Source organism: Geotrypetes seraphini, chromosome 2 (assembly GCF_902459505.1).
Source record: "Geotrypetes seraphini chromosome 2, aGeoSer1.1, whole genome shotgun sequence".
Taxonomy (NCBI): Eukaryota; Metazoa; Chordata; class Amphibia; order Gymnophiona; family Dermophiidae; genus Geotrypetes; species Geotrypetes seraphini.
Genome location: NC_047085.1, coordinates 107107598 through 107133302, shown reverse-complemented (window position 1 = coordinate 107133302; position 25705 = coordinate 107107598). Strand labels below are relative to the sequence as shown.

The 25705-nt window shown below is 39.1% G+C and overlaps 1 protein-coding gene across 2 annotated transcripts in view; it reads right to left on the bottom strand.

Annotated features, from left to right (window-relative positions):
* Window positions 1–25705, bottom strand: part of LOC117355755 (cytochrome P450 7B1) — a 295302-nt gene that overhangs the window by 99511 nt on the left and 170086 nt on the right. The gene's annotated exons all lie outside the window — the stretch shown is intronic.

Sequence of the window (25705 nt, the reverse complement as noted above, 5' to 3'; positions counted from 1 at the left end):
CCTAGGCATTATAATTCAGAGCGAGATGGCTGCAAATATTAGCAGTTAGCGGCTAACGGATAGCCAGCTATGTTGTGTGACTTAGCTAGCTGTCTGCAAAATTCAGACAACTGGCTGGCTAAGTCCAATGGCCATATTGGGCTACTAAGATAGCTGGTCTACCTTTGGCCACTATTAACGTAGCCATGGCTGGCTAAGGTTTTAGTGTCCAAAAATAGATTAGATAGTCAATACCAGTCACCGGAAATGGCCCTGCATTGAACATCCAGGCTCAGCGATGATCATGGGACTCAGCCTGGCTAACTCCTGTACTCTGAATATCGGGTCCATAGTGGCTGGATTTTGCTGCTATCCTCTTACTGCCTGATATTCAGCAGCGGCATTTGGTGTTGAACTCAGCCCCAAACTACCTAAGAGAAAGTATATCACTTAACACCGTAAAATCCAATTTGAAAACATTCCTGTTCAAAGATGCCTTTGACTTATGATTAACCTTTTAAGGATGCTATACTTGCCTTTTACCAGCACTAATGCCGGCCATAAGTCTCCCCGCCCCTTCGTTCTTTCCTTCTTTACTATCCAAATATTGTAGTTCTTCCCCTTTTTCCCTTCGTTCCTGTTTAGTCCGTGACTTGTGTATATTTGTATTGCGTATGTTTGTTTATTTTTATACTTTTTTATGTTATCTCCTTTTGTAAACTGCCTTGAAGCCTGATGTGGCGGGATATCACATTTTTAATAAACTTATAAACTTGTTTGATTTAGAAACCGATTGTTGCTTTGTTGTTTTTTTTCTCCAGATATTGAGCACTGGTATCCAGATACTGACCAATGCTGAATATACAAGTTTAACTTGGCCAATGGTAGTTATTCAGGTACTGATGATATTCAATCCAGTACTTGAATAACTAACTGGATAGAATTTGGATGGCCTGCTTATCATCCTAACTTTATCTGATTACCCAATTAGCAAAATGAATATTGCTGCTCCCTGGGTAACTGGATACTCTATACAGAATCCACCACCAGACTAACCAACAGTACCCAGATAGTGCAGGGGAGGGGGGAGGGGTAGGAAAGACTCTTTTTTTAGCCATGCCTCTAGAATGTCATTGACTTGTCCTCTGTCTGTATTAACTTTTGGCCAGACATCTTTGCTTTGTATATCAACTTCATTGACTATAGCCATGAGGGCAATGGTATCTGTTGAACATGGCTCCAGAATGACCTTGTTACTATGAACTCACACCCAGAGCCAGATTAAAGGGTAGACTCAGTAGGCATGTCCTTCAGGCCTGAAGAGGTCAGGGGGCCCCCATGCGCTGCCCCAATGATTGAGTAGCCCTCCTGCCTTCTCTCCCTGAGCCAGCACCACCTCTGCCATTCTATCCACTCACTGTCCTGAATCACTGCAGATAGCGGCAGCCCAGTGATTTTAGGCCATGCCCCACCTCCTGATGCAACTTCCTGTTTCCTTAGAGGTAGGGCACAGCCTAGCAAGGTCATGAGTCTGCCTGTAGGAATTGCAGGGCTGCTGTTATCTGCAGCGATTCAGGATGAGAGGACAAAATGGGAGAGGTGGTGCTGGCTTGGGGGGGAGAAGGAAGGAGGGCTGCTCAGCAGCAATCCAGATGACTCTGGGTTAGGGAATAAAAAGGGATGCTGCTGCCTGGGGATAGGAGAGAGATGGATGTCGTTGGACCAGAGAGAGTGGCTTTTAGACTTGGAATGTGTGTGTGTGGAGGTTGGGGGGGGGGAATAAGAGAGAAGGGTGCTGCTGGAGTGGAAGAGGGAATGGTGATGCTGGAGTAAGAGATGGAAGGGTGCTGCTGGACGTGGGAGGGCAGGTGAGAGGGAAAGGGGTTGCTGATCCTGGGTACAAGAGAGGGAGCAGTGCTGCTGGACTTGGGAGATCAGGTAAGAAGGAAAGATGCTACATATCCTGAGGGAAGGTGAGAGGGATGGAGTGCTGCTAGAACTGGAGAGGAAAGTGAGAGGTGCAGCTGTTTAGGGTACCCTCTGTCTTCCAATTTTCTTTTCAGATCACCAGATGTCTGTTTGTACACTTGAGTAGAATCACAAATCTAACGGTAGCATATGAACTGAGAGAAAGGAATACTAGTCTTCACATGCCATAGATGCATGCTGTCAAACGCCAATAGAGTATTCCGGTCAGTTGGTTTTACATATACAGAAGTGGAAAAACCACCATTCTGGAGCTCCACTTTCACATCCAAAAATGTAATACAGTGTCTATCTGCTGTGCAGTCAAACTGGATAGTAGGATGTTGAGCATTCAATTCCCCAACAAATTCACGTAGATTTTGTTGATCACTTGCCCAGATGACAAAGATGTCATCAATATGTCATCTGGGCAAGTGATCAACAAGATCTACATGAATTTGTTGGGGAATTGAATGTTCAACACCCTAATTTCCTGTTTGACTGCACAGCAGATAGACACAGTACATATTTAGCTTATTATATAGTCATTTTCTTAATTAGTTAGTTTGTATTAGTATTGTTATTATCATTTTATGATTCAATTTGTAATGATTGTATTAAACTCATAAAATAATCTTAAAGTGGCCAAACAGGTTGAAAAGGTGACGGCGAAAGCTAGAAGGATGCTAGGTTGCATAGGGAGAGGTATGGCTAGTAGGAAAAAGGAGGTATTGATGCACCTGTATAAGACTTTGGCGAGACCTCATTTAGAATATTGTGTACAATTCTGGAGGCCGCACCTTCAAAAAGATATAAAAAGGATGGAGTCAATTCAGAGGAAGGCTACTAAAATGGTATGTGGTCTTCGTCATAAGGTGTATGGGGACAGACCTAAATATCTCAATCATTATACGTTGGAGAAAAGGCGGGAGAGGGGAGATATGATAGAGATGTTTAAATACCTACGTAATGTAAATGCGCATGAGTCGAGTCTCTTTAATTTGAAAGGAAACTCTGCAATGAGAGGTCATAGGATGAAATTGAGGTGATAGGCTCCGGAGTAATCTAAGGAAATACTTTTTTACAGAAAGGGTAGTAGATGCATGGAACAGTTTCCAAGAAGAGGTAGTGGAGACAGTGACTGTGTCTGAATTCAAAAGGGCCTGGGATAGGCATGTGGGATCTCTCGGAGAGAGAAAGAGATAATGGTTACTGCGGATAGGCAGACTAGATGGGCTATTTGGCCTTTATCTGCCATTATGTTTCTATGTTTGTAATCAATAAAGGAATTTGTTGGTATTTAGTATTATGGCTTGCGTTCCTAGATAAACCCAGCACTTTCACATAGTCTGCAGAGGGCTGCAATTCTTGTCCATATTTTGAGGATGAGTGCATGCTGAAGATAAGCTGGGAAGTGTTCATATTCCAGGTGAGATTTTGTCTCTGTCACTGGCCGGGTTCATGTTTGTGGTGTTGGCAGTTGATGAAAGAGAAAGAGCTCGGTAAGTGAAGGAACAAACTCTCACTGCCCTTCCCACAAGTGACAGATGCCTATGTTCCTTGAAATGACACACTTAATATGTTCAGCTGAAGAAGCAAGAGATTCCAACTACAGCCTGCCAAACTGCATGGTGTTATATGCATGGAAAAGCCTTTCAGTGAAAGTGAGAGAAGCAAAATGTATTTAACAGAATTCAAGAGAGGATAGGATAAGTACCATTTCTTCCAGAAGAAAAAGAGACACAACCCATGGTTTATCATAGTCATTTTCCTTGGCTTTTCAGGAAGATAATGGCATACCCAGCGAAGTAGGCCCATCCCTTCTAATGCTTATGGCAGCATCTAAGTTTGGCTTGAATACTCAACTTTGTGGCTTGCCATCCTATTTACCATAAAAATTTTTTAAAAAATCTGCAATGAGTTTATCATTGTCAAGACTTGCTCAATGGCAATATAGTAACATTTACAATTGAATACTGTTCTTCCTGGGATGTATCCTGATTTAGTTTAGAACCATATTTAGAGAATAATTTTGTATAGGGCACAGAAGTTTAGCTCCATACATTCAAAAATTCTTTAATATTGAGCCTTTTATAATATACTGCTTACAATACAACATCCCATAATTCTATAAAGGATGTGTCCTGGGGTCATTTATGCACATAACTTAATTAGTTAATTGGCACAAAATTGGCATTAATTAAAGGCACCTAAAAAATCAGCACTGGAATCATGTTTCCAAAAGTCATTTAGGCCGCCTAATGCAACTGTGTGCATGGCTAATACTGGAATTGGTGTTAGGCAGCCTAAAGTGCCTACATAGGCCCGATTAATGACAAAGATAGGCCCTAGAAATATAGGCCTGGAAAACCCTGGCCTACATTTCCAGGGCCTATCTTTCCCAGAGGCACAATTCTCTATATGGTGCCTCCTTTTCCTTTCAGCGTGATTGACATGCAATTGGCAGCTGCTTTTTAGGCAGCCATCAATATCAGCGCTATATCGAGAATCCGAACCATAAATTTTAATTAAATCATGTTAGCACTGATAAAATTGCTTGTTAGGATTCCAATGGTTAGTGCTAATTGGCTCATTATTCAATTAAATTTCACACATAATTTATAGCAATTTTTATAGAATTAAGCCACAAATGTAATTACGTGTATACAAGATTATAGAATAAGGTTGAGAATCATTAAAATTATGTACTTTTTCCCATATAATGCGTGGGCAAATTTATAAAAGCCCATAGTAAAAATACTGTTTTACCCACCTAAATAGCTTTTAAAATTGTCCACATAATGACATTTTTTTTCACAATTTCTAAAACATCTGAAAGAAAACAATACCCCACACCATGGGCTCCTTTTACTAAGATGCACTAGCATTTTTAGCGCACCCAGCAGATTAGCACGCACTAACCCCGCGCTCAATGCTGGCGTTAGCGTCTAGAACGCGTGCTATTTCACGTGTTAATGCCCTAATGCAGCTTAGTAAAAGGAACCCCAGTTTTCTTGGAGCCATAACACAAGATTCTTGAAAAAAGTAATACTGTCGTAGAAACACAATTATGGACTGTGACAGCAGATACCCATTTTCCATAGCTACTACAATTCCATTGGATATTCAGAATTCCATCTATTACATCAACATCTGAAACCAGGTAAAGAAAATACTCCGAGTATGATAAGGCTGTTATGTCAGCCAAAAATAAAGACAAAGTTAAAAATACTTGTCCACATGTCAATTTATCAAACAGTCTAATTTGAAAACTCCCAAATTCATAGATGACACAAAACTATTCAAAGTTGTTAAATCATAAACAGATTGTGAGAAATTGCAGGAGGACCTTGAGAGACTGGGAATCCAGATGGTAGTTGAAATTTAAAGTGGACAAGTGCAAAGAGACGCATATAGGAAAAAAATAATCCATACCGTAGTCATACACTGCTAGGAATTACCACCCAGGAAAATAATTTAGGCATAATCATGGCCATTACAATGAAATACTCAGTTCAGCATGTGGCAATAGTTAAAAAAAAAAATAAAAGGAAAAAGTAGGAAAGGAATGGAGATCAAGTAACACACAATGCTCCTTGAATGATCTCCAGGATGTTAGAGATATAGCTAACACATCTTATTCTTTAGGAGTTAAGAGTGTATTCCTTTCTAGGGGCACCTTTTATGAGGAGCTGCTAAAAGCTTCTCAGTTCAACCAAGAAGAGAATGATGTGGCGTCATGAAACTTACAAGTTATTCCACACTTTTCTTGATACGTTTCTTTACAATGAAATGGAATGAATTCTTAAATTATCATTATGGAATGTTAAATTATCATTATGGAATGTATTATTAAATTATCTTAGAAACATAGAAATAGACGGCAGATAAGGGCCACGGCCCATCTAGTCTGCTCACCCTAATGACCCTCCCCTACTTATCTCTGTGAAGAGATCCCACGTGACGATCCCATTTCTTCTTAAAATCAGACACGCTGCTTGCCTCGATCACCTGAAGTGGAAGATTATTTCAGCGATCAACCACTCTTTCGGTGAAAAAGTATTTCCTGGTGTCACCGTGCAATTTCCCGCCCCTGATTTTCCATGGATGTCCTCTTGTTGTCGTTGGACCTTTGAGAAGGAAGATATCTTCTTCTACCTCGATACGGCCCGTGAGATATTTGAACGTCTCGATCATGTCTCCCCTCTCTCTGCGTTCCTCGAGTGAGTATAGCCGCAATTTATCCAGCCGTTCCTCGTACGGGAGATCCTTGAGTCCCGAGACCATCTGGGTGGCCATTGTTGTTCTTGATTGCTATGATTGGAGTTGAAAGTCGAATAAGATCAACTAAAAGTTTGCTAACTATGGGCTCCTTTTAGCCTGCAATGGTAGCGCTTTTTACCGCAGGCCAGCAAGGTAAATGCTCCGACATTCATTCAATTCATATGAGCATTGGCGCATTTACCTGGCCAGCCTGCAGTAAAAAGCTCTACTACTGCTTGATAAAAGCAGCCCTACATTTATTTCCTCATTTCTACCCCACTTATAAGTAAGTGGGTTTTGACCAAAACATTTTTTTGGCTTTTGAATGATGCTTCAGAAACCACCGTCTTTTTTTGAAAGGCACGTTGCTTCAGGGATATTATCCTAGGCCTAGCACGAATGATACATACTGGTGGTTGCAGGCATAAGAAGGTTGCTTTGGTGCCCCCTCTTCCAAAGGGGACAAGTACAAATTTTGTCAGGTTGCATGTCTGAATTCACAAGCTGCCTGTAGTATTTGTATGAAAATGGACTGCTTTTTCTTGTTTGTTCATCTTAATTTGGTCGAGCTGTTGGGTGAGTATTGAAATGGATACATGTCAATGTACTGTTGGATTCAGTCATTCTGTTCATGTTCTGGTTTTCTTTTACTCCATGGAGACACAGTAGGGTACCACTGGCTAAAGTATTGCCATTTTGTGAAATGTTTCCAAATTCTACTACCTCTTAACAGTATTTTTCCGGAAATTTCCATGAGGAGGCGTGGCATGGGTGGGGATTGTAGGTGTGGAAGCATTAGCCAGTTAGTATGATACACATACTGTAAGGAAGCAGTAAGTGCTTCCATGTTAACTTTCTGTAGGTACACATGCTAATGCTTACCTTACCCTCCTTTACAAAACCGTAGTGCAGTTTTTAGCACCGGCTACGGTGATAACAGCGCCAATGCTCATAGAATTCCTATGAGCATCGGAGCTGTTACCGCTGTAGCCGGCGCTAAAAACCACACTACGGTTTTGTAAAAGGTGAGGAAGGGTTAGAGTGCAATCTGCAAAAAAAAAAAAAAAAGTGGGAAAACCTTAAAATTTGCAGGTATCATGCAATAAAATCCCACATTTAAAAGCATGCTAACTGCAAAACTTACCACACTAGTAAAAGGGCATTTGGCTACTCCCATCACCTGTTTGCTTTTTTTCTCCTTCTCTTTTAAGATGTCCATCGTATTTAAGATATCTTGCGGGAGGTAATTTTATAACAGATTGCTTATGTGTGAAAGCTACTTAAGTGCCTAATTTTAACCTATGTGTCTTCATTCAATATTAGGGACAAACCAGCAGAAATTGTAGCTCAATTAAAGCATTGGACTTTTATGGTAGGTCAGGAGCAGGGATAAATGTTAACTCACAACCCCGCTCACCCTTTTTTTTTTTACAAAACTGTGAAAGTGGTTTTTAGTGCAGGCCAGTGCGTTGAATGCTCTGCGCTGCTCCCGACACTCAGGGCCGCCATCAGGGCAGTACTACCAGTCCTGCATTCAGGGGCCCAGAGCTGACAGGGGGCCCGGGCTCCCCCAGGGTCCTAGGCCACAGTCTAGGAAGGGGGGTGGGCCGCCCCAGGTGTACAGGAGAGAACTGGACGGTGAACCCGCGGAGTTCAATACATCTCGAGCCGCGAGGCTCGTCTTCTGTTCCTACCTGCCCTGCCGCTCACATATAGCTGATCGGAAGTGTTCCCCGATGTCAGCACTGACGTCGGAGGGAGGACTTAAGCAAAGCCCGCCCTCCGACATCAGCGCTGACATCGGAGAATACTTCCGGTCGGCTATTTGTGCGCGGTAGGGCAGGCAGGAAAGAGATGACAAGCCTCGCAGCTCGAGCTCCATTTTGCTGAGAAAATTGCAAAGATGGGCTGGGAGGCAAACGCGGAACACAAAAGGGGGGAGGGAGTGCGTTTTTGGACACAGAAGGCATGGACTTGGGAGAGAGGAAGGGAGGGAAAGAGATGCTGAGGTGGGGGAGGGAATGTGTTTTTGGACACAGAAGGCATGGACTTGGGAGAGAGGAAGGGGGGGAAAGAGATGCTGAGGTGGGGGAGGGAATGTGTTTTTGGACACAGAAGGCATGGACTTGGGAGAGAGGAAGGGAGGGAAAGAGATGCTGAGGTGGGGGAGGGAATGTGTTTTTGGACACAGAAGGCATGGACTTGGGAGAGAGGAAGGGAGGGAAAGAGATGCTGAGGTGGGGGAGGGAATGGGTTTTTGGCACAGAAGGCATCGACTTGGGAGAGAGGAAGGGAGGGAAAGAGATGGTAGTGTACACGGGGAATAGAAGAAAGGAGAATTTTTGGTCATAGGGAGGGAGTGAGGTACAGATAGTGGCATACCAAGGTGGGGGAGGGTGGGGGGGCGGTCCACCCCGCCCCGCCCTGGGTTTATATCCCAAGGGGGTGCACAGCTGGCCACCCTCCAGTGTTCTCCATAGGCCGGCAAACTGCGGCTCTTTAGCCACTTGAGTGCCACCGCCGCCATCGGGAACAGGCCAGCGCCGAGTTCTCCCTGCTTTTCCTTGTGGGGCCGACCAACTCTCGCCACTCGCGTCAATTCTGACGTCGGAGAGGACGTTCTGGGCCAGCCAATCGCTGCCTGGATGGCCTAGAACGTCCTCTCCGACTTTAGAATTGACGTCGGGTGGCGAGAGTTGGTCGGCCCCGCGGGGAAGAGAAGCAGGGCAAACTCGGCGCCGTCCTGTTCCCGATGGCGGCAGTGGCAGCCTATTCCCCAGTGACGGTGGCAGCATTTTCCCAATGGTGGTGGCATAGGGGAGGGCAGGGAGAAAGAAAGAAAGGGGGGGGGGACAGGAAGTCAGAAAGAAAGAAAGGGGGCAGGGTGAAACAAAGAAAAATGGGGCACGGAGAGAGAGAGAAAGACAGACATACAGAACGAAAGAGGGTGTGGAGAGAGAAAGAAAGAAGGGGGCAGGGTGAGAGAGAGAGAAAAACAGACATACAGAAAGAAAGGGGGTATGGAGAGAGAGAAAAAGAAAGAAGGGGCAGGGTGAAACAAAGAAAAAGTTTGGGGAGGGAATGAGGTCTGGAGGAGAGGAAGTATACAGGAGGCTGAAAGAAGGGAAGAAATATTGGATGCACAGTCAGAAGAATAAAGTGCAACCAGAGACTGAGGAAATTACCAAAGGTAGGAAAAATGATTTTATTTTCAATTTAGTGATGAAAATGTGTCTGCTTTGAGAATTTATATATGCTGTCTATATTTTGCACTATGGCCCCCTTTTACTAAACTGCAATAGCGTTTTTTAGCGCAGGGAGTCTATGAGCGTTGAGAGCAGCGTGGGGCATTCAGCGCAGCTCCCTGCGCTAAAAACTGCTATCGCATTTTAGTAAAAAGGGAGGGGGAAAATTTGTCTATTTTTGTATAGTTGTTACTGAGGTGACATTGCATAAAGTCATCTGCCTTGACCTCTTTGAAAACCCGCGGAATATAAATGATAATTAACATTTTCTCTGCGTACAGCTTGCTTTGTGTTTTTAAAATTTTATTATTGATAGATCATTTTGACTTGGCCACAAAGGTAAGGGGGAGGGAGGGGAGCTGCTGAAAGACATCTAGTAATCCTTGCTGGCTTGACTGTGCAGGGAATTATTTTTGTAAAATCATGTTTTGTTATGTGACTGGCATTATTTAGACTTTAATTTCTATGAATGAATAGAATGAAAATTATATAAATTACTTGCTTGTTTTTATGTGCGTGCGCTGAAGGAAAGTGGAGAGAGAGTGGGCTGAGGACGCTGAAGGGAAATGGGGAAGAGAGAGTGGGGAGAAGACGCTGATTTATAAATTGATAATTGTACAGAATATTGGGTTTTTTTTATATTCATCCATAGCTGCATGTTAATGATGTGCTCATATGCACTTATTTATCATCATAACATATACATAATCATTAACATGCAGCTGTGGATGTGTAAGGACAGGCTGAGGAGGATGGATGGGAAGGAAGGAAGGTGCACATATCAACATATCATACATTTTTAACATGCATGATGCAGCTATAGGCAAGCTGAAGAGGATGGGATCATACAGATGTGTATGTTCAGATATGCGCTTAGATGTGTAGTTTTTTCTGATATATTTATTAAGCTTACAGTATTTATAAAAACACATTTAATACTTGTTACAAAAAATATTGTGCAATTGTGATCTAGTTCTGGCCTACAAAGGTCATAAGAAATCCTTTAACTGAGATTTTACATTCAAAAGTGAATTATAGCTACTAGCACTATTATTTATTAGTTATTTATTATGCAGATGTTTGTTAGTTTGTTATTAGTTCAGAATTAGACATATGTTAGTTTAGAATAGATAGGTATAGATTAGTTTAGGTTAGGTTAGGTTAGGGCCCTGCTGAAAAAGTCTACCTTGACGTGGTTGCAGGCTTACAAATATTTTGGTCAAAGAGTGCGGCGACAGAGAAAAGTATGTGTGTATTCGGCCCATGGAAGAAGGGGGGGTCGGGGGGAAAGGGGTGCGTGGGGGGCCCAATAGGATTGCTCAGTAAGGGGCCCAGAAATTTCTGATGGCGGCCCTGCCGACACTCATCGAATTCCTATGAGCGTCGGGAGCAGAGCAGATCATTCAGTGCACCAGCCTACGCTAAATACCGCTTTTGCGGTTTTGTAAAAGGAGGGTAAAATGCACAGATAAATTGCAACTCCATCTGTGTTCCACCCACATTCTACCTTAGAACACTCCTATATATAGATTATGTAAAATTAGGCATCTTCTTGCCACTGTTCCTAATCTCTTGTAATTTAAGATACACCCTTTTATATACCTAAAGGGTTTTTATGTGTGAAAAATCCTTTACAAAGTTATCGCCATACTGTTTTTTTACATTCACACACACACAAACTGCTTCTGTGAATGCAGGAGCAAAACCAGCCTTTGAAGCAGAAGCCCAGCCGCCTCCTCACCATCCTGCCTAAAAAAAAAAAAGAGCTGAGGGCACCATTCTATTTCTATTCAGTAAATCAAATGCATATATTTGAACTGTGCAGAGTCACTTTCGGTATAAACTGTTTTTATTGCGATTTGTATGCATCACACAGAGATGAGTGACAGACTGTCAAGGGTGGTATTGTGTGAAAGACATGTGACTGAAATGTGCACTGTAACTTGTTTGAAAATTATATTAATGTATGTACTAGTGCTGCCCAGTGCTATAAATATCAATAAATATGCCATGTGCTTGTCATGTAATAAATACACCAGTGCAGTGTCATATTGCTGTACATATATATATATATATATATATTGGTATCCAGATATTGCCGTGCATATTTGATCTGCTGAGGGTGGGTTTCTTTGTGTGTATGGTGGAAAACAGCGTGTGTGCATGTATGTCAGGGAATGAAGCATGTATGTGGGGGGTATATGTAGAAGGGCAGGGGTGCATGTGGACTTTGTGGGATGTAGAGGAGAATTAAATTTCAAAAATTGATATATTATAATCATTATACTATAGGTTAACAAATACAAATAAAACAAAATTTTGGTAATATGATACCATTTTATTAGATTAAGTAACATTTTACAATTATAAATAGCTTTTAGAGGCCAAAATGTCTATTTAGGTCAGGACAGTATAAAGCAGTTATAATACCTTGTTCGGACATAAGGAATGAGGGTTTGGTTTCCAAACATTTATTAAAATGTATTAAAATTAGTTCAATTAAAAAATATCACCTTATTTCCAATTTCATTACTTATTAATGTTTATTAACAGAGCTAGAAAAACACATTCACAAAAGCAGTGCAGCAAAGGAACACAGGTAAAACACAAGTCAGGATAAAGCCCACACGGGAGGAAAAAGCCTCCGACAAAGGCCCTCCCACCACCATTTTTTGATATACAGTTGTACTGCATTGCACAGAGTCTAGAAAGGCTCCACGGGAGTTTTTTTGTGCCGATGAGGTTTTCCGCCTGAACACCTTATGCCACTGCTGCGGCGGTAGGAGGGCCTTTGTCTGAGGTTTTTTTCCTCCCGTGTGGGTTTTATCCTGACTTATGTTTAGCTGTGTTCCTTTGCTGCACTGCCTTTGTGAATGTGTTTTTGTAAATCATTATTGGCTTTTCACTTCGTCTGAGTTACTCATATTAACACAGCTACCACATTACTTTATCCTAAACTAGAAATAAAATCCATTTTTCTACTTTTGTTGTCTGGTCATTTACTTTTTCTAAATATGTTGGTCCCAGTCTCTGATTTCTGCATTCCTTGCTTTCCACTTAACTCTCTTGCCAATTTGTCACATTTCTCTTCTTTCTTCTCCTTTTCCACTCAGCTTTCTTCAACTTATTTTTCTGCCTCTGTCCAGATTTAATTTTTTCCTACTATATAGTCTACATTTTCCCTTTCTTTTCGTTTTTTTTTTACTGTATCTACTTACAACCTGCCATCTCTTTCCCTCAATCTGGCTCTCCTATTTAACTTCCACTTATTTCCCAATCTCTCACTAACTATAACCTCTTTTTTCTCCCCCATTCAGCATTTGACCCTGTCTTCCACTTCCATCCAGCATCTGTCCCTCCTCTCTCTTCCCCTTCCATGTAGTGTCTGCTCTCTCTTCTCTTTTTCCCCTTCCACTCAGCATCTGCCCCCTCTCTTCCCACCTTTGCATCCTGCAACTGACTTCTTCTCTCCCCTTCCATTCAGCACCTGACCTCCCCTCTCTCCCTTCCATCCAGCATCTGTCTTCTATCCTTCCTTCCATTCAACACCTGCTTCATCTTCTATTCAGCATTTGCCCTCTCTCTCTCCCTCCTTTCATCCAGTATCTGCCCCTCTTTCTCCCCTTCCATCCAGTGTCTGCACCTTCTCTTTTTCGTCTCCCTTCCATCTAGAATCTGTCCCTTCTCTCTATCTTCATCTTCCATCCAGCACCTGACCTCCTCTCTCCCAGTTTAATCCAGCAACTGCCTTCTCTCTTCCCTTCCATTCAGTGTCTGCTTCATCTCTCCCTTTTATCTAGTATCTGCCCTTCTCTCACACTCTCTTGTCTTATTCTCCCCTTCCATCCAGTACCTTACCTCTCTCCCCTTCTACCAACATCTGCCTCCTCTCCTTCCTTCCAGCATCTGTTTCCTCTCCCCTTCTATTCAGCAGCTGCCCCTCTCTATTCCCCTTCCATCCTGTATCTGCACCATCTATCTCTCCTCTATTCCATCCAAAGTCTGACCCCTCTCTCCCCTCCCATTCTATCCAGCACCTGACTCCCTCTCTTCCCCTTTCCTTCCAGCACCTGATCCCTTCTCTCCCCATTTCTCTCCAGCACCTGATCCCTTATCTCCCCCTTTCCATCTATTGCCTGACCCCCCTCCCTATCCCTTCCATCCAGAGTGTCTCTTCACCTCTCTCCAGTGGTGGTAAAGGCATCGCAGGATCACTATATTCATCCTTGCGGTTGCTAACCTTGCCCCCTTCTGACATCACTTTTATTTCTGGGGCAGAACCGGCATCTGCAAGGATGAATAGAGTGGCCCTTTGACACCTTTATCTTTGTTTTGCCGTTGCTGAAACAGCAGCAGAAATAATAGGGATGGGGAGATTTGGGGGGGTACCATAGCATAGTGCAGGGGTATGGAACTCCGGTCCTCGAGAGCTGTATTCCAGTCGGGTTTTCAGGATTTTCCCAATTAATATGCATTGAAAGCAGTGCATGCAAATAGATCTCATGCATATTCATTGGGGAATATCCTGAAAACCCGACTGGAATACGGCTCTCGAGGACCGGAGTTCCCTACCCCTGGCATAGTGGTTCCCCCGGTTCTGATGCCCATGACCGTGCTTATCCTTCTCCCATAGCTCCCCTCTATCTTCAGCATCTCTTTTCTGCATCCTTGTTCCTATCCTCTCCTCATGTCCAGCATCTGTCCTCAGGTCCAAAACATGTCTGGTCAGACTTGGATATTCACAATGGCAGGGCTCAGGTGGGGCATGGAATTGCATATCCAGGCTCAATTTAATCTCTACTCTACTCTACTCTACTCTACTCTATTGCCATAATGTATAGATGACACATGCAGCCACAAGAGCTATTGGGGTTGTAGACAGGTGGGTATAGTGGTTTTTTGCAGGCTCACCATTATCTTTATGGAAGTTCTGGTGAGATGTTTATCTGGCATCTTTTATGTGAAGTTCACAGCAGTGCCCTCTAAGATGCCCACTGCTCTGTTACCATGTCTGGGTGGCCAGTCCATCATTTTGCAAAAGTCTTGTTTTAAGCATTTGGAGCTCAGACAAAATTTTGGTCAAAAATGTGGTATAAATATAGACGTCCTGGTGGTCTGAGTGTTCCAATGGCCTGGACGTCCAGATAGATGTATCGTGGTTTGCCTTTTGAAAATAAGCATTTTCTTACTGCCGACTTTGGATATCTTGCGCCATATGTCCAAATTGGACTTAGATGTATGTTTTGAACATGCCCCTCATAGGCTTTATCTGCTTACAATTTCCCCTGTTTCTGTTAACCATGAATGGAATTTAAACATGCTACTAAAATCTAAAAATTTAGGGCTCCTTTTACGAAGGTGCGCTAGCGGTTTTATCGTATGCACCGGATTAGCGTGCGCTAAAATGCATGCTAGCTGAAAATCTACCGCCTGCTCAAAAGGAGGGCATAGCGGTTAGCGCACGCTATTCCGCGTGTTAAGGCCCTTGCGCACCTTCGTAAAAGGAGCCCTTAGTCTTGTCTTTTTTACATTTTCGCTTGAACATCATTGCCCAAGACTCTAAAATATCTAACCTATTTTTAATATTAGGTATTATCTCTGAAAATATCTTATTAATATCATCCACATAAATAAGAGATAAAGCTCATTTAGACGGGGTTAAGAGAATGTTGAACAAAATTGGCAATATTGGTGAATCTTGGGGAAATCCACAAGTGAGGACCCAGGAAAAAGAGCAAACTGTTAATTTTTACTGGATAAGAACAATTCATCAGGAAACTTTGGAACCAATCTTCTACGTCTACCTCTAAAAGGGGGAATCTGCACTAAATATGAAGTACATGTTTTCAAATTATATATGCCTCTATTTATATTGGAATAAATAATTTTACAATATATACAATATATTACTGAATAAGTAAATGGCATATTAGTTTGTTCTTTGAAGAGTTTCATAATACTGTACAGTATATTTAGATTTTTTTAAAAAATAAACTCTTTGTGAGCAATTTGTTTTGATAGTTTTTTTTAATAAGTGGATTTTGGAGTATTATTAACCTTAGAGACATTAGCTGGCTTTCCAACTTTGAGTTTACAGTGTAAAAAAATTTAAGTTAAGTTTTAATATTATTATTAATTTAAACCATCTGTCCACCATCTGTTAGTTTCAGATGCAAAATAAGTGCCTCTTCATGATCTTTAATCAGATATTTAGCAAAACAGATGCAAATTTTTGTACTTTTCAATGTAAAAACAAGCTCGATGCGATTAAGTTTCCTACAAGCAGAAAAAATATCAGTGTAAATAAATCTGAATTGCAGTGATAAGGCACTCAAACTCTCAGTAATCTTCATGAAGATAATATATTCTGAGTCTTTGAAGAAGGCAGTCAGTGATCAATGTACATTACTTCTAGCATGAAGGTTCAAATAGGCTTGCAGGAACATAATTTCACCTTGCAACTAGCAAGAAAACAAATAAGTTCCAAAAATTGTTGCAAAGGATTTTCAATAAGCCAAATCACTGACAGTCAATTTTCCAGAGTCTGGAGATCCACCATTTGATTTATTATCTCCCACTTTTTCAAAACCAAGATAATTACAGTAATTAGAGCAGCAGAAGCGCGTTCAGAGTATAAGCAAGAAGTTCAGCAACAGTTATATTATCCTCCGAGGAAGGCTTGTCTTGGTTGAAATGCTCTTGACAAAGTGGAGCATCGGGTGTTTATTGAAACACTCACCAACGCTGGAACTGACGAACAGCCATTTAGATAAGTGATGCTGCTTCTTCTTATATATACACAACATTTTTTTTTCTTTTTCAGACTTGAGGTTGTTGTCCCTTGTTTTTTATATGAAAATTAACTTATAACTCTGGTTAGACATAAATAAAGTTTACATGTAAGGGTGGGACGGAGGTTCAAATGTAAATGATTATATGGCAGTTAACCTATTCAGGATAAGGACCTGAAATAACATAAATGTTATAAGAGGTTCTATGTACTGAGCCTTTTGCCTCTATATGATACTTCAACCTCCTAGTGAATTTATTATTTGGGAGAGTTTTCTTCAAATTAGGATGTCCGTATTAATGGTTTTGAGCAGGATGTCATCTATATTGCATTGATATACATATGTCGCTACACTTGTGTGTAATTAAAAATGTTTTTAAATGGGGGGCGTGGCTTAGCGCGCACACAAAATGGACATGTGATCGCGGCGCTCCTCTTACCTAGGCAACGGTTGACTAAAAAAAGATTTCCCTTTTAAACCGATTTCGGCGAAAAATATCGGAGAGGAGAGCGGGAGCATGGCGAGCACCCGACAGAGTAAAAGTGAAACTGGTGGGGCGGCGAAAAGGCAGAAGCAGGATCAAATTACCCCGAGTAAGGTTCCGCTTCCTGCTGATGAGTCGGAGGAGTTAAGCAAAGCTGAAGTTATGGGGGAACTGAGGCAAATTAAACAAATGCTGACAGAGAATGTGAGTAATATGGCAGAAATGAAGGAAGAAATACTGAATATACACAGACAAATGGAAGTAGCTAACAAAAGAACAACAGAGTTAGAAGTTTAAAATGGAGGGTTTAGAATGTGAAGGAAAAAGATGTAAAAATGATAGTTTGGAAATAATTCAATTGAAAAATCAGCTGGAAAATTACGAAAACCGTTGAAGAAGAAAGAATATAAAACTTTTTGGAATACAAGAAAATTTGGAAGGGAAAAATGCCATACAGTTTTTAGAAAATTTAATTCCTAAATTACTGCAGTTGGATTTCAAACAGCCTTTGGAAATAGAACGGGCACACAGGATTCCAATAAAGAGTCTGGAAAATCAAGGGAGACCAAGACCATTAATATTTAAGATGTTAAGATACCAGCAAACAATAGAAATTTTAAATGCTGCCAAAAAAGATAAACATTTAAACTATAAAGGGTCCAAAATATGGTTTTTACCAGACTTTGCTAAAAATACAGCAAACATTAGGAAGAAATTCCTGGATCTGAGACCTCAATTAAAGGAAAAAGGATATAAGTATGGGTTATATTACCCAGCAAAAATGAGGGTATCTTGTGGGGATAAATCTTTGTATTTTGTTGACCCGGAAAAACTAAAGACCTTTCTTTCAAAATCAGAACCTATGTCATTTTAGCATAATGGATGTTGAAATGAAGGGATAAATATTAAGACTGGATTGATGGATATTGAACAAAAAGTTTAATATAAAGAACTATGGGACTTTTGTTTGTTGGAGAAAGAGGAATATGCAACAAAGAACAGGAAATAAAAATGGACAAGTGAAAAAGAAAATGAAAGAATGTAAAGAAGAAAGAAGAATGAAGGATGGACTGGAAAGACATTAAAGTGAAGTTATTTGACTGAACTTTAGGAGACTGAAGGACGGATGGATGGAGTAAAGAATGAACAAGAAGGAATAAAGGACTTGACAAATTAACAAAAAGGGAAAAGTGAAGAATGGATAAGAAAAGAAATTGATGTGAAGAAGAAGAAAGTAGGACTGATAGACTAAAAGGATATTAAATAAAATGACAAATGGCAGTCAAGAGTCTTAAGAGTGGATGGATGGAGATAAGAAATAAATATGAAAGTTCAGCTAATTTAATAAGTCAGTAAAGGAGAAAATAAAGAATGAAAGGACAACAAGAAGCAGATTGCAGAATGTATTAATGAGAGACAGGATAAGTTATATGACATTTAGATGCAAGTAAAGGAAAGGAAAATGAATAATATAAAAGAAAGATACATAATAAGAATTTATTGGTAGCTGAAGGAATGTAAAGATTGATGATGTGATATTATAGTTTTAAAAAGATAGGATTTATTTTGGAAAAGAGGAAATATTAAAAAAAAATAAAAAAAAATTATAAAGTGAAAATTTTATTTTTGAAAATGAAATAAAAATGTATAAATACAAATACTTATAAAATTGAAAGCAATTTTAACAGAAATATATGAAGATATGGATATTTGCTTTTGGATATTAAAAGAATGATAGGAGTAGATGGAATGGATAGTATAAGATATAAGAAAATGATACTAATTTATTAAATATATGATTATGATAGAATTTTGTTGAATGAAATAAAATATTGGGGGAATGAATTAGAGATTGGTGAAAAGATAAAAATGTGTTAATGGAAGGTTAGGAAATAAATATGGTTATGTGACCAAAGGTTAAATAATAGATAGAGAAATTAATTACTTTAAAATGGTATTTAAAAAAAAAAAGGTTTTATGATTAGAAGAGAGATATAATTAGATACATTGTGGAGGGGTAATGAGTTTGTCTTAATAAATGATAAAGGGGTTATTAATAAATATTGGTTGCCTGGGGGGAGGGGGGAAGTTGGGATTACTGGTCCAATGTGTGTCCTTAAGCAGTCATTATATTGGGGAGGGAGGGGTGGGAAGAAGGTGGGCATTAAAGATATTACTAGGATGATTAAGGAAAAGATTAATAAGGGATTGGGTAATTTAGGGGTAAGAATGTGTGCCATTGGGAGAAGTTTTTTAGATCTTAGTTACGGAAGAAGGGAAGAGGAAGATTATGATGAGGAGTTTAAAATATATTATGTCTTTTAAGATATTTTCTATTAATGTCAATGGCCTGAATCATGTAATCAAAAGGAAAAAGGTATTATCATTTTTAAAAAAGCAAAACGCGGATGTTTATTGTCTGCAGGAGACTCATCTTAATATAAAGGAATCACAGAAACTAGCGGGTGGGTGGGTGAAAGAATGTTTTTTTGCTCCAGCAGCAGGTAAAAAAGCAGGGGTAGCAGTTCTTATAAATAAGAAGTGTATGGCCAATTTTAAGGTAGTTAATTCAGATCCAAATGGAAGATGGTTACATGTTGATATGAGTATGGGAAATAATACACTGACGTTGTTCAATATATATGCCCCTAATTCGAATCATTCAGAATTCTTTAAAAAGATGCAGAGTATGTTGTTACCACTGGCTGCTTCTAATTTAGTGGTGGCTGGAGATTTTAATGCTGTAATGGATCCATTAATGGATAAAAAACCAGGTAAAAGTATAAAATCTTTAGGTTTAGATAATTTGGTTCAATCATGTGATTTGAAGGATATATGGCGTATTCTTCATTTTAATGATCAGGAATTTTCATTTTGCTCACAGGTTCATAAATCATTTTCAAGAATAGATTATATTTTTATTTCATCACATAAGGTGCAGCAAGTGATTAAGGCTTCCATTGATCCTATTATCATTTCGGATCATGCGGGAGTATGGATAGATTTAAAATTAGATCAATTAGAAAATAGAAGACCTCTTTGGAGATTTGATAATGCATTGCTTGTGGATGAAAAATTTTTGGAAAATTTTAAACACAAATTAGTGATTTCTTTCAAATTAATTTAGTGGAAGATACATCTATTGAAAATGTATGGGACGCCTTTAAAGCGACTATGAGAGGTCATATTATATCATATTCGGTTTTTGTTAGGAAACAGATTAAAATGCAGTATATAGAGTTAGAAAAAGAAATTAAAATACTAGAAACTAAATTGGTAAGTAAATGGGAACATGAAGTATTGCAAGCTCTTTTGAAAGCAAAAGGTAAATATAATGAATTAGCTTCAAAAATGATAAGAGATTTGTTTTCCAAACAGACAATGTATTATGGAAATTCTAATAAGGCGGGAAGATTATTGGCAAATTATCTTAAAGCAAAAAAAATAAGAACTAACATTAATGGGATAAAAGATGATAATGGTATAATAACCAATCAAACGGATATAATTTTAAAACAATTTCTAAAATTTTATAAGGACCTGTATTCTTCCGAGCCTTATTTGGAGAGGCAAAAAGATGGTAAAAATTTTTTAGATTTAATTAATGGACCTAAGGTTCCTGATCATATAAAACGGAGTTTAGATGAACCTATATCATTAAAAGAATTAGAAACAGCATTGAGATCTCTTAGAGTTGGTGATGGTTATACAGTAGAATTTTATAAAACATTTCAAAATGTCCTTTCCCTATATTTACTAAATTTATATCAGACACAACTTATAAAAGGTGATATTAAAGGTACTATGGCTGAATCAGTAGTAATTGTTTTGTCTAAGCCAAATAAAGATCCTACTTTGGTTTCGAACTACAGGCCTATATCATTAATAAATGTGGATAATAAACTTTTGGCGAAAATTTTGGCTTTGAGATTAGCCAAAGCTCTCCCACATATTATAGACACGCATCAGACTGGTTTTGTTGCTAAAAGGCATTCCTCTAATAATTCTAGATTATTGTTTCATATGTTAAATTTATCAAAAAAATGGATGAACTGGCTTTTACAGTTTCATTGGATGCAGAAAAAGCATTTGATAGGGTAGAATGGAATTTTATGTATCAGGCTTTTAGAATGGTTTGGTATAGGTTCTGGATTTATACAAATGGTAAAAACATTGTATAGCTTCCCAATTGCAAGATTAAATATTAACAATATGATATCTGAAGGTTTTCAATTGCAGAGGGGAGTTAGACAAGGTTGTCCTTTATCTCCTTTGTTATTTGATGTTGTATTAGAACCCTTATTGTTAGCAATACAGCAAGCAAGGGGGATACAGGGTATTCCATATTCTGATATGGAATATAAAATTTCGGCATATGCGGATAATATTTTACTTTATTTGAGAAATCCAGAGTCTACCTTATCTTGTCTATTGGAATTAATTGATATGTTTGGCAAATTTTCAGGTTATAAAATTAATTGGAGTAAGTCTGAACTTCTACCTTTAAATGTTCATTGTGTAAAAGGATTATTTGACGCTTTTCCATTCATATGGAAGGAAGAAGGATTTAAATATCTTGGCATTCAAGTTAAAAATACAATTGAAGATACAGTAAAAGAAAATGAAAAATTTGTATTAAAAAGAGTTACGGAGTTGTGTGAGCAATGGAATCCTTTACATCTTTCTTGGTGGGGGAGAGTTCAAACTATTAAAATGATGATTTTGCCTGTAGTTTGCTACCAAATGAGTATGATACCTATTTATTTTCAGGGGTCCTTTTATAAAAAGATAAATAACATTTTAATGAAATTTCTTTGGCTTGGTAAAATGCATAGAATAGCTTTAGTAACTTTGCAAAAATCAATTAAGGAGGGAGGGATAAATTTTCCAAATTTTTATAGGTACCATCAAGCCTATATTTTACGTCAGGGTATGTATTGGATCCTCCCAGAACTTATAGATAATGCACCGGATTGGTTATATTTGGAATGGCGCTTTATGTTTCCCCTAAATTTAGTTCATCTTCCAAGTATCAACATGCCTAGAAGATACAGGGAAAATAAGATATTAATGGATACTTGGAAAACATTGAGGTTTATTATTAAATTAACACCTATCCCAATAAACAAGTCAACTAATCAGTCGATATGGATAAACTCCAAGATTAAAATTGGCGGAGCTCAAATCCTTTGGAAGGACTGGATTATTGCAGGCATTAGATCTCTGAATGATGTTATTTCGGAAGGTAAACTGCTGGAATTTTCACAATTGCAACATAGATTTGGTCTTAGTAAAAAACAAAGTTTTAAATGGTTGCAATTGAAGCAGGCCATTCAGGTTGGGTTCCCTGAATGGAAAACATTGAATAATCAATATAGTTTAGAGTTCTTATGCTTCCAAGCAGACTTCCTAGGGCATCAAGCCGCATTGTGGTATAAATTAATATCTGGATATTTGAATAAAAAACAAAAAAATGGTCTAAGAGACATTTGGAGCATTGAGATTAAGCACCAAATTACTGCATCTCAATGGCCACTAATTTGGTCTTGGAGAATGAGATGTACAGTGTCAGCATCTATGAGACAAACTTGGTTATTTTTGTTACATAGAGTGTTTTGGACCCCTACACGTTTGCAAAAATTAGATAGTTCTAAGTCTAATAAATGTTGGCACTGTAATCTGGAACCTGGGACATTGGATCATTTATTGTATCATTGTCCCCACATTAAAAGTTTTTGGAATGCAATTTGGCCACAAATTAATACATTGATGGAAAATCATGTAGCACTATCATATGATACCGTGTTATTTGGAATGATGATGAGAAAAAAAAGTCAAATTTCACCAGAGAATAACAAGCTTTTATTAGTCATGACAGGAGTTGCCATTCAGCATATAACCAATAACTGGAAGAATCATAGTAACCTTAATTATACATTTTGGTGGAATACAATTTGTCATATATTCAAAATGGAAAGAGCAATAGCAATACAAAGAGGGACATATACTAAATTTATAAAAATATGGGGGCCATTGACAAAATATTGTAGTGAATGAATAGTAGGATTTCTCTTCTTCTTTTCTTTTTTCGTGGTCTTCTTTGTGGCACATATGGAGGGGTGGGTAATGAAAATAATTTTACATAATATGTTATAATATGATATATAATGTGTATAAGGTGATTGGAAAATACTTGAAGGGTGGGGGGTGGGGGAGGGGATAAAAATATGTTTAAAGTTTTATGTAGTAGATATAAAAGTGATATAGTATATTCATTTATTGTAATTCAATATTTTGTGCACTTGATGTAAAATATGAAAATGAATAAAGAATTTAAAAAAAAAATGTTTTTAAATAATTTCTCTGTGATCCAAAGAAACCCCCTTTTTTCATGATTACTTCTAAGTCTACCACCCCACAATCTCAATTCATGTCCTCTAGTTTTACCATTTCCCCTTCTCTGGAAGAGATTTGTTTCTATATTAATACCCTTCAAGTATTTATCCATTCTTAACCTCTAGGGCAGGGGTGTCCAATGTCGGTCCTCGAGGGCCGCAATCCAGTCGGGTTTTCAGGATTTCCCCAATGAATATGCATTGAAAGCAGTGCATGCAAATAGATCTCATGCATATTCATTGGGGAAATCCTGAAAACCCGACTGGACTGCGGCCCTTGAGGACCGACATTGGACACCCCTGCTCTAGGGTATACAAACTTGTAAGAACATAAGAATAACCATACTGGGACAGCGATGGTCCAACAAGCTCAGTATCCTGTTTCAAATAATAGCCAAAGTGGAGAACAAACAGCAAAGGAGACTGCAGAATGTATAACTGTATGATATTTTGATCCAGTGATTATAGTTTACACCATTCATTATCATTAATTTTATCATATTTTATTTTTTTAATTCTTTGATATGAATTTTTGGATATGTGTCTTTTGATGTTTATTTATTTATGTTATATTAAATTTTAAGTTGTTTTATGTTTATTCTTAATTTTATCTCACTATAATAGGGAGAAAATTCATAATTTTATACATGTTTATTTAGACTCCTGAGGCAGGCCCATTTGGGCTGAAACTCGATCGTGTCAAGTCTTGACATACAATAAAAGGCATTGAACACCAGAGTCAACTTCGCTGTTCTCCACTTGCCAAGTTTTGGGGAAGTTGGTATCTCCTGTTTTCCTGGGTCCAATAATAGTAAATCCAGGTCCCAAGTACCTTGCTAGATCCCAAGTAAAAAAACAGATTTTATGCTGCTTATCCTAGAAATAAGCAGTAGATTTCCCTAAGCCATCTCAATAATGACCTATGGACTTCTCTTTTAGGAAAATATCCAAACCTTTTTTAAACCCTGCTAAGCTAACTGATTTTACCACATTCTCTGGCAATGAATTCCAGAGTCTAATTACATGTTGTGTGAAGAAATATTTTCTCTGGTTTGTTTTATATCTGCTGCTTATTAGCTTTATCTAATGCCCCCTAGCCTAGTATTTTTGGGAAAAAATAAACAAATGATTCACATCTACCCTTTCCACTCCACTCATTATTTTATAGACCTCTAGCATATCCCCCCTGAGCTGTCTCTTCTCCAAGCTAAAGTTCTTCCAGTCTCCTCTCATATGTATTTTTCGCATTTACATACCAACAATTAAGGACACCCACTTACACTATGTCAATAACAACTGTTCAATGCACACACCTAAATGCAGAACTTTAGTAACTTACAGTATTTATAAGTTATGTGTGTAATTGTTCAACATGCCTATGCCCCTTGCCCATACACTGTGATGCCATTATGTACTTATAGCACCTGAATCTGTTTTGAGAAACCTCATTAAACTTGTGACTGTAAGTCATTTTCCCCCATCCCCAAAGCAGACAATGAAACTCAGTGCAGAGTTGGGTGTGCTTTGATCTCCATCATAGAGAGATTCAGCATCATTCTTAGAGACATTTAGATAAGTTGGAACCCCCCCTGAAAACATGCCCCCACCCAGATATCCCCAAGCCCTCCCACGATACCTATTTCTTGCAGGTTCTGGCAGGAGGGAGTGGGCATCCCTCCTGCCAGTGATCTTCGGGGTTGGCAGCAGGAAAAATTGGGCACTCCTCCTGCCACGTACATTCGAGAGCTTGGGCTCCCTCTTGCTCTGATAGTGTCGGGCAGTTTGTGGGTGCTGCGGGGCAAGAGGGCTTGGGCTCCCTCCTGCCCCGATAGTGTCGGGCAGTTTGGGGTGCCGCGGGGCACGAGGGCTTGGGCTCCCTCTTGCCCCGATTGTTGTAGGGTGCGGGATTCTGTAACCGGTGTTGTTTTTGACAGACACTGGTTACAGAATCCAGCTTTTAGGCGAAGGACTGGCTCCTCCTTCGCCCAAAAGCCCTTGTTTTGGACGTTTGGGACTTAGGCTTTTTGGGGGTTGATTATGTGGTTTAAGTTTAGCCGTAGTGGTGGTCCGGGCGTTTTAAACAGCTGAACATAGAGGCAGGCCATTATAAAAAAACCTCCTTTTGGACGTTTTTTTTGATAATGGACATTTTCCCTGCTTCTACTTTCAACGTTTAAGGCCTAAGGCCAAAAGGGGACTTAGACTTTTTTTTATTATGCCCCTCTATCTTTCCAAGCAGGCAAATGGAACAAATGTTTAACCAACTTCATCTCAAACGCACTCTCGTACCAAATGTTTAGAAAGTCAATAAAAACCTATCTATTTGACAAATTTTTCTGACCCCATCTCAATCTGATGTACTCCCAATACACTTCCAGATAAACCTGTCTAAACTTAACAAGCCAATGTAAATTCGAAAATTCGCTGTAAAGTCGCTGTCTGTATACAGTCTCTTCCTTTGTAAACCGCTTAGAACTGTTTGTGGTATGGAGGTATATAAAAAATAAAAGTTGTTATTATTATTAGCATTTATGTGCATCCAGAGTTTATTTTTTAAAACTGCTGAAGACACATTTGTTTGTG